The sequence below is a fragment of the Mytilus galloprovincialis genome, chromosome 1 (assembly GCF_965363235.1).
Source record: "Mytilus galloprovincialis chromosome 1, xbMytGall1.hap1.1, whole genome shotgun sequence".
NCBI lineage: Eukaryota > Metazoa > Mollusca > Bivalvia > Mytilida > Mytilidae > Mytilus > Mytilus galloprovincialis.
Genome location: NC_134838.1, coordinates 27,291,973 through 27,307,916, shown reverse-complemented (window position 1 = coordinate 27,307,916; position 15,944 = coordinate 27,291,973). Strand labels below are relative to the sequence as shown.

Sequence of the window (15,944 nt, the reverse complement as noted above, 5' to 3'; positions counted from 1 at the left end):
TAGACTTAGCTCAAGAAGATTTCAAACCAAATGATGACGTCTATTGCATCGGCACTGTAAGATTGATTACTTCAGACATGTATTAGAATATTACAAAAAATCGACCACATTAACAGAAAACAAAAGATATCAAAACGTACTAATTTCCTGTATTACAAAAAACAAAAAATTACCCCACTCACTTAAATCAATAAATATACGTACTAATTTCTGGTATTATAGCCTTTATGATTTCACTCCTGAAAACAACAACATGTGAATCGTTGTAAAATGTAAAGTTGTGTACGAAGAAACGTAAAACAGTAGCTACTGATTACTTTAAGCTTGCATTCCCGACGAGCATATTTTATAATTATGTGTTTCACAGCGGGTAAAACGTTTTGGATTTTTTCCCACTAGATACACATGTGTTTTGTTGTGCGTGTGTGTACAAATCCTATTAATCAATCAAAACTCACAAATAAAGCTAAAACAAAAAGCTTACTAAATTAAACCAACATGACCAACTAAAACACTATGGCTAGGTTTTGCTACTCGAAAAACAGCCATTAGAAACTTGTTCGTTATGTGATCGTGACGCATGTTTGTTCAAGATAACTTATTCGAGTACCATGAGCGTCACCCTTCGAATAAATAAAACAAAAAACGTGTTTGTGCTTAATAACCACAAGAGTCGTATTTAAGAAGTCCTAGACCAAATACATCTCAAGGATTTGCAATATGAGCTTTGATATAGTTACGAATATACATTGTTATGAATAAGCAGATGATAATGCCAATTGGTTCATGGCACCAGTAACGTACTACATGCTGTTTAACAAATTCACAAGAGTAATAGCACAATGATTAGTGTGTTTTGGTAAAACACGTATTTGTAATATAAACAAACAAACAAAAAAGACACAACCATCCACCTCTAATCAACAACAACGCAAACAGCATCAAAACACAAAATAAAACTAAAAAAAGACAAAACAATATACTGTTCAACCAAAATTATATAGTACTGCGGGTCTATTTCGAACGTTTGTATTAAAAATTACAAAAAAAAAGCACTAGTATAAACCATTAGTGTAGCATTCAGTCCAATACATAAGAGGGCGACCTTCTATACAGAACAGGTAATTTGATTGTATTTTGTTTGGAATATATGTACACATTAAAAAGAATTCAATTATTATTTACTATACATTTTAACAATATGAACCCTGACAAGATGCTGTTCTATTAAATAATCGTATCAAAACACCCAAATGATACGTTTTACATTAATACCATCAAATAATGGAACATAGTTTTCTGTTAATATTTGTAGATTGCTTTAAATGAATTTTTTCGTATCAGATTGAAAAATACAGAACTGCAGATGGTACTTTTATCATTCCAACTGACGCTGAGTTAGAGTCATTACCGAACAATATAGTCGATTGCCTTTATCTCAGGTAGTAACATTTTAAGAAATAACAATGTTAAGTATTGTTTTGTCAAACAAGGGTGCAGACCAAGAATTACATGTTGGCGGATAGAAATAGTTTGAGTTTCGGTCCATAAATACAGTAGATCTACAAAGTGAAAGGACGTTTACTTTCTCGTTTACCTCCGCGTTTACACATACATAGCGCTTTTTCAATTTTGTAAAGAGTAAACGAGCGTTTACTATCAAGTCTACTTACGCTTTTAAGTCAACAATGGCGCGTCTGCGATTTTTGAAATTGTGCATAGGTGAAATGTTCGTCGTAATCTGCATACACTGACCTAACATATAACATCAAAAGGTACATAAAAAACTATTTATTGACATTGTTTATTCGATTGACATATTGATGTATATTTTGTAAACACGAACACATGAACATGCACCTTTGCATCGTCATTGCGGCAGCATGCAATACACTAGCTTTGGTGTCATCAACAGCTAATAAGTTAAAAAAAAAAAAACGTTAGAACAATAGATACTAGTACACGTATTTCCATGACTACAAAGTTAACTCATTAAGTATTATAACAAATATTCGTTATCGATATGTACCTCGTGTACTTTTTCCTCATATAGTGAGTATATATTCATAGTCAGATAGTTGAATATATATACGGGAAAACCTATAAAAGCTGTACATGAATAGAAATTAAATCGATGTGCTATCGTATTTTGCATAATATATTATTAAAATAAATAGCAAGTTAACAGTTCTAGTTCAATCGATTTCATCCATCCATTGGGACTCTTCAGGATAATTGATCTAGCTGAAACCTTCCGATTCTATATAAAAGTGAAACTAGGAAAAAAAAATTACCGGAAGGAAACTTGATTTACAGCCGAAGACAAAATTGATCATAATATTTATTTAATACTAAAAAACAATAAATTTGCGGCACAGATGATAATCCCCAAAATTTAGGTGCAAAAATTAGTACATTATGTCCAGATTTCAACCATTAATGTCTCTTCAGTGATGTCAGGGATCAAAACGGTATTTGGAAGGCCATATAATTTACCTCATCAGGGATATTCTCTTGAATTTTAAAAAGTCGAGATAGGATGAACGGATTATATAAAGCGGAGGGAAAATATGATACAAGCCCAAACGCAAAAATATAAACAAGTCTAAATTGAAAACAAACGTTCAAACGTTGCATTGGTAAAAAAACGCAATTTTTATACGTGTCGATTTAAAAAAATTCGTTGTAGAGTGGTCTAAATACAGCATAAACGATATTTTCCAAAAGACAAAAAATGTGAAAAAGTATATTCTAACAAAACTCATTTGACTAACAACTGATGAAATTAAACTGCCATTGAAGAATGTCAAAAGAAAATATCACAAGATGTAACAGAATAGATCTTTATATACATATTTAACTACCAAACAGAAAACAATAAACTTTCGGCAAAGATGGTTCACCACAAACATGATGTGCAAATATTATAACACTATATCCAGATTTCGGCAACTTATGTCTCTTTAGTGATGGTAGGGATCGAAATAGTATTTGGATGGCCATATCATTTACCTCAATTTAGGATAGACGCTTGAATTTTAAAGAGTCGAAACAGGATAAACATATTATATATGACAAAAATATATGAATTTACCCTTAAAATTGAATCATGCGTCCACACGAGTAGAAATATATGTCTTTATTTATTTTGTTGAATTATACCGTTTGACTCTTTTTGAATTTGGGAAAATATTTTTTTGTGCTGTATTTATACACCTCTACCACTCTACCCAGAGTTACCCATTTTTTGCATGAACAGGAATAAAAATTCTCTATTTGGTTCAAGTGCACTACTGCATCAAATAAATTCTAAAATTCTGTCCATTTCAACTATCTCCATCGTACGTAGCTATGTTTAATTAATGAAGTGTAACTGCACTTGAATGTTGACCTTTTCTCTTTAATTCCTGCAGTTGTTACTGTCGAAACTATAATTTTTGCTCTTGCATTTGTGTTTGTAACTGTGCTGAATTGTCCACTTTGTGGTCCGTGGTCGATTCTGTTTTCTTTCTGTCTATAACTTTATCATGTATATAAACTCATCATAGATACCAGGATTTAAATTTTGTATTTACTCCAGACGCGCGTTTCGTCAACAAAAGACTCATCAGTCAACCTCAAATAAAAAAAACAGATACTGAGGCAAAAAAAAAGAACGAAGTTTAAGAGCAAACAGGACCAAAAGTCATTAAAGATTTGCCAAACACATGACTATATCAATAATAATTCATGTCAGCACAAAAAGTGCTGAATTCTGGCCTGGTGATAACCTCAGGAAAAATAAACTCCACCAGCAGTGGCATTGACCTAGTGGTTATAAATAAACTCACTAAAAATACCAGGATTTGTTGTATCCTCGCAATATGAACCCTGACAAACGCATGGGCTGAATTCAAGAAGGGCAAGCAGATCGTGCTCAAAATGTGATATGGACAAAAACACTCATTTATATTAACTATGATTTAATTTTATAACAAACTTAATTTCCCATTTACTACAAGAACTAATTATATAAACTGGCAATGATTTAAACAGTTATTTTAAATTAAGGATTATTGCGATGTTTTGAATACTGTGAAAAATGCGACAAGGTTATTATTGCATTACATTTTGTTTTTTTTTTATATGAAAAAATAGAATTGCATTTTAGTCTAAAATGACAAAATCGCAATAGTAAATGAACGCAATACTTTCAGAATTTTAATTGATGTTGGTTCATATTAAATATCCCGGGCGCCGCTTTAATAAATTCTTTTTTTAAGAACACAACAATATTTTAATAGAAAACCAATTAGTCCAGTAACTTTTTTGTATTCGATACTCGTTTCTACCGAACGATACTTAATTTTGATTATTAGGTGTAACTATGTTTACAATATGATATGGCATAGGGATAGAATATTGTTAACGAAATTGACCAGAACAATAAAGCAAAGACAGTCGTAAATCACTAAACATCGACGATTCAATCTTTCACATGATGACTTTGAACATTATTCATCCAAAGTATCATTTTGAGGTAGATTTATGGAAAACCGACATATTGAATTGCACAGTCACAGTAAAAAAATGGTCTAGTTATTTGCCCAACTCTGCACATCTTGAGATAGATTTGCAATTTAACGGTTACATTGTTTATGTATATAAAGAAAACAAAAAGAAAAAAATATACTGGACTAATAGGATTTTTTCTTCTCACTTGTAGCAAGAAAATAAGTTCGGTGACACCATTTTTTTCTTTTTGTTTTCGTAAAGCATAGCATAAAACCTTATAGCATGAAAAATAGCACGGTGTCCCATATTTTTATTACATTGTTGAAAAAAGAATAGTAAAATCTTCATTTTGGCAAATTATAAGAAAATTCTGTCTCAAAAAGTCTATAATAATGATCTACCTTAATTGAAACATTTTATTAGTATATTTCAAATTGATCAATCATATCAGTAAATGGATTATGTCCAGTCTGTGATGAGCATTATGAATATCAAAAATATATAAAATGCCGCAAAACAATCATTTGAAAGCATAAGCATACACAAGAATCGATCAATTTTCTTGAATCAAAGTTTTAAAAAAAGGCAACATACTAGCAGAAGATATTTCAATGTTCACTCTTTATAATGATATTAATTATTTTTTAATAGAAAAATTACAGTTGATAATATGTTTGTGCCAAACGAGTATTTTTTTCTATATGAAGAGCAATATTTTCACACAACAAGACTAAGCTTGTATGTTAAACAAACATACGAATTTGGAAAATGATAAATGTCAGATTTTGTGATGTTTGTAACATGTACACGGATACATGCATCATTTAGCATTTCATTCCTAAACATATTACATTAGATAAACTGAAGAAATGAATTATATTCTCTAAGAATTAATGGATATATGTTAAGTATATTTTTAAGTGGCCAGCTGAAGGACGCCTCTGGGTGTGGGAGTTTCTCGCTACATTGAAGACCCATTGTTGGACTTCGGCTGTTGACTGCTCTATGGTCGGGTTGTTGTCGATTTGACACATTCCCCATTTCCTTTCTTCTTTTGTGAGAAGAGTTCTGCGTATTTAGATTATGTCCGGTCTGTGATGAGCAGTTTGAATATCAAAAATATATAAAATGTCGCAAAACAATATTTTGGAAGTTAAAGCATACACAAATATTGAACAATTTTCTTGAATTAAAATCTCGAAAAAGGCAAAATAATAGCAAAAGAAATATTTCATTGTTTGCTCTTCATTATCATATTGTTTTGTTTTTGATAGAATTACTACAACGGTACAACATTTTTGTGCCAAACGAAGTCGACACGGGTCTATAAAAAACGGATGGAATATTTGTAAGGATGGTTGTAATAAACCAAACAGCAAGACAGTTATCCATGTTCTAAGGTAAACTATATTTCTTGTTTTTTTTAATCTTTTAAATATTCAATCCTAACTAAGATAGTTTGTAAAATACAGCACAGTAATACAACTGTTATCAGTATTGACTGAAATGTCGTTTACCATCTGACAACGGACTGCAACATGGATAGTTCTAATTGTATTGCATCTGGAATGCTGTAACGTACTATTGAGCGATGTACAGTTTGAAATATATGAATGCATTAATGAATGAATGTATATTCTAATATTAACATGCAACCTGAATTATAACAAACAATTATATAAAAAAAGTAACTTTCAGCCAGTCAAATAGGCCTATGATGCACTGTCATGATATAATACACATTATGTTCAATAATTGAAAACAAAAATAAATACACAAATATAGTTCAAATTTAGATGAAAACATGGTCAAGCACGATATCAATTGTTCACAGATTGTCTAATAGAACAGTTAAAAAAAGTTAGAAACAAACTTACTCTAATTACAAAATAAATGTTTTAACTTCATGTCGCTGGTAGCGTAATTAAATCTATGCTGTACTTGTCTCAGATGTGATTGTATAGTTATGGTCTTAATTGTCCATAGTGTTTAAAGTTCTACATCCCTAATGTTGGCTTATAGAGGTTTTATTGAAGTCTCTGAGATAAGAATCACCCACAGATTTTGATTAAGTGCACACACATTTAAGCAGCTAAGAAGACAAACGGGCTTCCAACAATGAACATTGTCCTTATCGTATAGTAAGCACGACTAAAAGGCAAAACGAAAATTAAAACAAAATACTGCCACATTGTAGATAGGTGCATGCCAAGTATTAAAAAATGAAATGTATATTTTCATAAATCATAATGAAATTTAATTAAATTTGCGATCGGGTCCGCTTATGTGATGTGCTAAAATGTATAGTATCTTTATGTACATGAATGGAATGCACGAATACTTATGCATACACATGATTTTCTGGAACAAACAAATAGTACAAAATAGCACGAATGTGACTTAAAAAGGGATGTCAAAGTTCTTACATCATGTAATTTACTTTTGGACACATACATAGGGATTTAATCCACACTATATGTGAATGCATACTGGTATTATGTTGGCAGGGATTCAGATTAAATGAAACATAAGATATCGTGTCCTCGCTTAACATTTTCATTACACCACTGAACCCGGGTACAAAAAAGTTATCAAAGGTACCATGACAAACAGTTCTTTAGTATTTAATCGTAAAAGATAAGATTTGAATTTTGACGAATTTGTGTATGACAAACCTTATTTAATTAAATAAATAATTGGTGCTCTACAATATAAATTCACATATGCAGACTATGTCTATCACACGGCGATCAATATTATTCGAATGAAGAAATAATTAAAAAAAAAATTATTAAAGTGCGATACATGTTCATCTTGAAGATATGTATTTTTCCTTCCGTTGGTAAAATAATGCAGAGACCTAAAAGTGATATCTGATAAATGTTCAAAGAAACCTAGTGTCTGACCAAAAACATATATCTTAAAGTAATCTATTGAAATATATTGAAGTAGTTAATTATGCACCACAATTTCTACTTTCAAAGGAACTAAAAATATGAGTTGAGTAAAATGATCAGGTATTGATTGACACATTTGGTTACAATAAACGGAATTATCCATTTGCATTAACGATTGTTTTGAATGAAAACCATCCATCATTTAAAAAAATATATATATAAACAATTGAAATATATAATTAAGCACCAATTGCTCATAAAACAATTGAAGGCCTTTTAAGTTCAAATGCACACACTTTAATCGGAAAATATAAACGTCCGGCTCAATAATTTAATCTGATTTTAGTCACTTTTAATAAATCGATTGGATTTTGCTCGATTTAAATCCAGTGGCAAATAGTTCATGCCCATTCAGATGATCAAACTCCTTAACAAGTCCAGTGATCATTATGGTATTTGTTGCCAGGGCCTTGTTTGTGAGTATCGCTCAAACGTGTTCCAGTGCTGATATCCGCATCCTACGACTTGAACGTAGGGTTGGACTTCATAATGTATATATTTTTTTAATTTATGGTATGTCCAAAATCAAAATTAAAATTAATATGTGTATATTAGTTTCATAATATTGGCGCTGTTGGTTCAATATATTCGTTTACATTACTCATTTTTGTCATATAGAATGAATGTTTTCAGTGCCTCATGATAGCTGCAATCATTGTTACATGTGTATCAATACAATGCAATATGCTTTATTCTAAAACACTCCGTCACTTTAACATCCTTTTACATACAAAATATTCAAGAGTTCCACACCTTCTGTTGTTGGAATACTAACAAGCTGTCTGAAGCCTTTGATGACATGAACTTGAGTTATGTACAACTACCTTTTACAATACTTGATTAAAATCACAAATTACAACTTTTTTTTTAACAATTCTTTCAACTTACTGTCTAAGATCTCCATGTTTTTCATTTTTTTTCTAGATAATACTTCTGAGTTCTGTATACAGTAGCTCCCATAATATTTTCACTTGTTTACTTGTTTTCTTGAAAACTATATATTCTAGAATTGATGTCAAGTCTCATATGTCAGTTTATGTTGAAAGCTTGTACAACACACGTACACCTCCATGCTGCATTCCCTTTACAGAAAAAAATGAAATCATGAACCAGGTTGGCTGCCCCTTTGGTATAGTTCACCCCTTTTTTTCCAGTAAGACAAATATGATTAGAACTTCTCATGTTTGGATTGTGTTTCATATCGTCTGCATGAGTCTGTAAACCTTGAATATTGTGATTTACTATCTATAATAATCTTGTGTGTTACTCAATTTCATCAACAATTTCAGGCAAAAATCTTGTCATTTCTGAAACAACTCTTACAATATGTGGGTCAGAAGATTTTTTTGTCATTTTTGTCAGCTTCTATACTTTCAATGTAATTGTCAGTTTAGAGGTAACTCTGCTAAGCGTGAAATATGCTTGACGATACATGAAATATTTATTTAGATCAACAACACATCATTGAATTGTTAATCCTTGAACTTTGTAAATAGTGTATGCCCAATCTAACTTCAATGGAACCTGTTTTTGTACACAATTGCATAACGGAATGTCTTAACTTAAAGGTTTCAATTCAACACAACATTTTCCACTGATAATCTTTTGTACCTTAGCATTTTTTCAACTTCTTTCAATTTCAAAGTGAACATATATTATAGTTTGGGGACAGTTAGGCGAGTAGTCCTTGATTGATACTTTTGTTCCCATTACTCTATTTACCAAACCGTCTGATGTGTCCTAATTCTTGGTAAGCCATACTCTTGCTCCCGCAGCTCAAAGCTTAAATATTTTCCTGAAATTTTGTATTTTTTTAAGTAGTGTGCTTCAATTAGTTTTAATCATGAACATAGCTACAATATCATTTCCTAGTTGAAGTTATCAACCTCTGCATGTGTAGAGTATATGAGAAACGTCTGTCGGGTCCATAAACTTAGAAGTCTTTTAATCCTTTTTAATTTAATAACAGAAATTAACAACTATAGGGCACTATACGGCCTTCAACAATGATCAAAGCTCATACAGAACAGTCAGCTATAAAAGGCTAAGAAATGACAAATGTTAAACAATTCAAACGAGAAAACTAACCGCCTAATTTCTGTAAAAAAAAAGAACGAAAAACAAATATGTAACAAATGAACACACGACAACCACTGCATTACAGGCTCCTGTCTTGGAACAGGCACATACATAAAGAATGTGACGGGGTTTAACATGTTAGTGGGATCTCAACCCTCCCGCTAACCCGGGACAGTGGTATAACAGTTCAATATAATAACAAACTATAAAATCAGTTGAAAAAGGATTAACTCAGCAGATGGATACACATAGAAATACTACACAGAAAGGACGTGGTCGGGTTCTTGCATAGCTCAACAAAAAGACACTAAATACAGATCTGAGGGTATTTGAAGGTTTATCATGGGTTAATTGAATACAAATTTAATAGTGTGCATCATTCTTTTTTAAACAAAATCCATACTATACATTTGATATTGCTCTTCAGGAAAAATCATCCTATAAAATCAAATTATTATTTGTCACTGGCTTCATTTTCTTAGAAAATTAAATATAAAAATCACAAAAGTGATCTATCAAATGCCTGTGCGTTTGATATATTTTTTTTAACAAAAACAGAAACTAGTAACTTCGTTCAGAAACATTCGACATCCATGTTATAAATTATTATACAATTACGTTTTAAGGGAATTTAAGTCGAAATTGGTACACATTGCAATTTTCATATACTCTTTACGTACACATTATAATTCGTACAAAGTCAAAATACAAATTATAATAAATACGAAATGATAAACTTGTACACCATATATATAACAGGTGTTTCGGTTAAGGTTGTGTGGACCTAGGCCTGTTCTCATCAGGTATCTCTAGCCATATGTTTTCCTTTTTCTTGATATTAAGAATTGTTCAAATTTGAATTTTATTTATTATAATATATGGGAATAATGCATATGGTCCTTGTATGTACATGCGTACATATTAAATTCAAAACTATTCAATTATTAATACATAATGATATGGCCAGGATACCTAATGAAGATTATATTTTAATATATATATAATATGTCTCTGTCAAGGTCTAGGTATAGATCGATACAACCGGTAATATTATAAGATTAACTGGATTAGTCCTGGATCGGACTGATTTCAATATCTCATTTACTGTTATCTTTTATTGTCCGTTTTCAATTTCTTGTTATCTGTTTTAAGCCAAATCAATTAACTGCTTTGCTGTTATTGCAATCCCTCTTGAAAATTTTTGGCTACGTTGATGTACTGCTATATCATTGTTATGCAATTGTTTGTCTTTATTTTGATGCGGTATCTCACATGTAATGTATTTGTTAATAAACGTGATACTTTCTTCATTAACATCCTCTTCAAATTTTGAAGCATTTTCTACCTAAAATAAACTTTGAGTGTTGAGAGAACCTTTTTGTTGAAATCAACTGGATAGAAATAGTCGTTAAATTTTCCTATTGGTTCAGCTTCTGACAAGATGAAATCCCACAGAAAGCTTCTGACAGGATAACAATCATCAGAAATGTATGGAATTGCTGATCAAACATGTTTGCTGCTGTAACATGATGCCGTCAAAGAACTTTAGATTGAACATTCCATGTCATATGTATACTATTGTCCATGTCGCCTTGCTGTTTCAATTTTGTGTTCACATTTTCTAACCATCTGAAATCAAAAGAAAAAAAAATAATGAATTTTGGGTACTTACTGTCTTATTGTTTCAACTATATCTTTTTTTTTGTCAATAATGCGTTCTTTGAAATATTCTATAGCTGCATTTTTAAGGTGTCTTTGTTGCACATCATTTTTCTTGTAACTTTATTTTCTTATTTTTGAAAGAGGACATTGTTTTCTGGGAGATATCTGTACATTTGAAATCACACTATTGAGCTCTGATACATATTGAATAAAATATATGTAGGAAGGAAGAATCTCTTTCAAATATATTTTCAACTTTCATCAAGATTAAAGTACCTTCCAATGGTCAGTTTTTCATCATTTAACACAAGGATATTTACCAGATGTGTAATGGAAAGGTTTTAGCTTCAATTCCTGGTTCTTGGCGGACACTAAGAGAACTGTTATTTTTTGATGGAATCATATAAAATATTTGATCAAAACTTAAATATAAAGCCTCTTGCCCGATGTCAGCAGATTAATAACAAGTATATAATTGAGCAACACGTATTCTAGCTTATAGGAAAACACGTGTTTGTTTGTTTACGTTGTTTTTTAATTCATTTGTATGACTTTTTGAATGAAACAACGTTTAATTATAGTTAAATACTAACGGAAATATACTAGTCAACAAAAGAAACGATACACGACTTTTATTCGAATAAAAGATGAAGGTTTCCGTTTATACGACTTATATTGAAGGTGATAAGAACCACGCAAATATAAATTAGTTTACTAAAATAAATATTTCCTTTCTTGACGTTATTTGTCAAAATTCAAATTTTTGGACAAAATTTACATAATACCACAATTTTAAAACAGAAGTTCTAACTAATGATGTCAACCTCTCTTTTAAGGTAAAGATAATGTTTCCCATCAATTATTTTTTTTAAATCACACAGTTTCTCCGTTTTTTTGTAAAGCAAAGTTCGGCCACACAAGAAATCGTTAAAATAAAATTGAGAATGGAAATGGGGAAAGTGTCAAAAAATCAACAACCCGACCATAGAACAGACAACGGCAGAAGGTCACCAACAGGTCTTCAATGCAGCGAAAAAATTCACGCAAGAAAATAAACAAAATGACTATAAAACATAAATAGCAACAGGCTACTAGCAGTTAATTGACATGCCAGCTCCAGGCTTCAATTACACTGATAGAAAAATTATGTCTTCACCATATGAATATCTGGCACAATCCTTCCCGTTAGGGGTTTAGTATCATGCCATCATATAGATACAGGAAGATGTGGTGTGAGTACCAATGAGACAACTCTCCATCCAAATAATGATTTATAAAAGTAAACCATTATAGGTCAATGTACGGCCTTCAACACGGAGCCTTGGCTCACACCGAACAAAAAGCTATAAAGGGCCCAAAAATTACTAGTATAAAACCATTCAAACGGGAAAACCAACGGTCTAATCTATTTAAAAAACGAGAAACGAGAAACACGTACACATTAAAAAAAAACAAAAGACAACTACTGTACATCAGATTGCTCTCTTAGGACAGGTGCAAACATTCGCAGCGGGATTAAACGTTTTAATGGTACCAAATCTTCTCCCTTTTTCCGAAATAATAACATAACATCACAACATAGAAAACCACACGATAAAATATCAATTGGATATAACATATATGGGAAGAACATAACCCGTTTTATGCCAACAACTGGTTTTTCGATAAATGTGTTTACTTCCGATGCAAAGACCCTATAAGTGAATCAATAATAACTCCGACATATGCGATCTTTAATGACCTGACAACTATATCCCTTCTTAATAAGTATATTTAAAGGTTTTGTTTGCTTCTGAGGTGAATATTGAATTTTTTTTTTGCTTTTAAAGAATATTTCCATTAAAAGTTGGATGTGAAATACCTGAAAGTATAAGAAGTCTGCATATTGAGCTATATTTACGAATGATGTCCTTATACCGATGATAAAATTTAGTAAATGTTTTGACTAGTTTGTGATATCGAAAACCCTTGTGTAATAATTTTCAGTAATACATAAATGTCTCTCGTAAAAATATAAATCACTGTTACAAACACGATCGAATCGTACAAGTTGAGATATATAAAAACCGTAAGATGGTGACAAGGGAACATCATCATCTCAAAATGAATAACTAACGATATGAAACGAAAAATCATCTCTTTTATCATTTATTTCAGTATTAAGCTTTCCGTTAATGATATAGATTTCAAGATCGAGGAACGGGCAGTGGTCATTGTTAGTATAAGTTTTATTTAAAGTAAGTTCAACATGATAAATTTCTTTAGTATACATACTGAAGTCGTCATTATTGAGAGCCAAAATATCATCCAAATATCTAAAAGTATTATTACATTAGTGTATCAGATGTTGTTTTGATGGGTATTTGCTGATTTTTGTCATACATTATAACTCATAGCAATACAAATAGAGGTCCGCAATAAGTAGTGCACAGTTAGTCCCCATTAAAATTCCGATAACCTGACGATATACGGAATCTCCAAAGCAAACAAAAAAGTTATCTAGTAAAAATGCAAGGGTATATATAGTATCAAAGCATGTCCAATTGACATAGTTTTTGTTTTTGTTTATTGCTACTTAAAAATGACCTGAAAGAGTTTGAACTTATATATTCACATTCTGACTTTTTAAATGCCCATTTATTTAGGTGTGTGATTTATTTCTTAATGAGAATGTGAGGTTATGTGGTATATAGGGTAGAAAAATCACAACTTTGACAAGATACAAAATCACCAATATATACATGCAATTTATCAAGTACTTCCAACGAGTTCTGACACTCCAAAGGTAATTAATTCCACTATTTTCGAAAGCCTTATTTGAACAATTTATTATCAGGTTTTTAATTGTATCAAGTGTACTGGTGAGAAGAATAGACAATTCAGTAGTGGAACAATGTATACGTTATCAATTGATTCACCATAGACAGTATGTGTAAAGAGAAATTTAATAAAGGGTAACAATCTTAAAACTAATCGTAAAGGTTCCAAATTCACAGTGTGATCTAAAACATTGATTTATGACGTAAACCATTTTGTTTGTGCATTTTTTGAGATTTACAAAAAATAGTAAAAAAAATATTTCGACCTATTATTTACTACATGCACATAACTTGATTAACTGTTGAATATTTATTTAGTGCTTTGGAAATTGTGTGTAGATTTTTTATCAAACTTTCAGCAATAATTGTACCAAATTTTGACAAGGAATTTATTGACTTTCCGACAGGTTTTGATTTGTAGTATGATATAAGCCTATATTGCAAATGAAAGCTTTTTTTTAAAATAGTCTATCTTATTTTGTTTTACATGTATATTTATACTTTTTGAAAAAATATATCCAAAGTCGTGTATCGTTTATTTTATTAACTAGTATAATAATTCTTTCAAGCAATTTAAATATTTCGCAGGAATTTTATGTTGTAAAGGCTTTAAAAAACTAGATAAATAAGTAAACACACCAACACGTGTTTTCCTAACAGAGTTATTTTTTCTTGTTTTTCGTAGGCGTTCCTCACCTCCAACATAGGAGATCGATGATATTAGAGTTATTTTTTTTTTCATGACGTTACATCGAGATTCAATATGGCTGAACAAATTAGGTGGCGAATGTATACAAATTGAAATAATTACATAATAGTGTTAAGGAAATTAATATTCAAACGTAATAAGTTACGTCATATTCTAGAAAAATATCAAACACAAACATTGATTAATTACTAACCTAGAATGAAAAAGAATGCTTTACTAACCATTAGTGTTATGTTGAAATTCTTAAAGATGAAGGCTGTATTACACCATGTGCAAGTTTCACACAACTTTAACATTTAAGATATTCATGCAATGAGGTCAATGTATAATATACCCTGTCAGAGAGACATTTTTTTCATTAGTATTACTAAAAGTACTGAACACAATTGTTCTATTGTTTGTAGTTATTGCAAAACAGAGCAAAACACAAACTTAACATTTACCAATCAACCATTAACATGTATGGAATATTTTAGGGATTGTCGTTTGTTCATCCCGCCCCTCCCCCTCCCCCCCCCCCCAAAAAAAAAAAACAACAACAACAAAATCTAATATTTGTAAGGTATATTTTATTATTTTCACAATCAAACCTTGTTTACACTAAAATAAATTGAAAACAATTCTTCGTCTTCGTATTACCAACAGATATGGCAGTGTTATTTGAGGCTGAAGGTTATAGTGATTTTTTGATTTTATGAATGGTTATCAGTGATGCCACGCTGGAAAAAAAAAACGTTCAAGAAAGCTCAAAAGTTTTTTAGTGATTCTTCATCGCCGGATCAACGAAGTAATAGTGATAACAGATTTTGTTTACAAGTAAAAGACCAAGTACATTTAAATAATAGTGAACACAATTCATTTCTAGTACTAGTAAAGGCAATCATTTTATAATCACCGACATGCATAGTTCTAGTCAATAAACATCTACGGCTACTACGTCAAATATCAACTATCCACAACACGTTTCGTCTTTTTCACCACAGTCTACAGGGCCGTAACTAGGGTTCTAATTCATGGGAGGCAGGGGTTTGGGGCCGCCGCCGATTTTTTTCCCTCACTTAAATGGCTAAAAATAACCTGTTTTCCTTCGATTAAGACTCATCAGTATTGCTTGAACCTAGAAGCAGTTTTCATGCAAAAACAAACTGAGTTTGCTGTTCGGGTGAGCCAAGGCTCCGTCATGAAGGCCGTACTTTGAACTATAATTATAAACATTAAATATAT

At 31.1% G+C, this 15,944-nt stretch overlaps 1 protein-coding gene across 1 annotated transcript in view; it reads left to right on the top strand.

Moving 5' to 3' along the window:
• The window catches only part of LOC143070875 (putative methyltransferase-like protein 24), a 93,592-nt gene continuing 77,648 nt past the window's right edge, over positions 1–15,944 (top strand). Inside the window, exons 1-3 of the mRNA XM_076244988.1 lie at positions 1–56; positions 1,345–1,442; positions 5,769–5,894. The gene's annotated coding sequence lies outside the window, so the exon portion shown is untranslated. The remainder of the gene's footprint in view (positions 57–1,344; positions 1,443–5,768; positions 5,895–15,944) is intronic.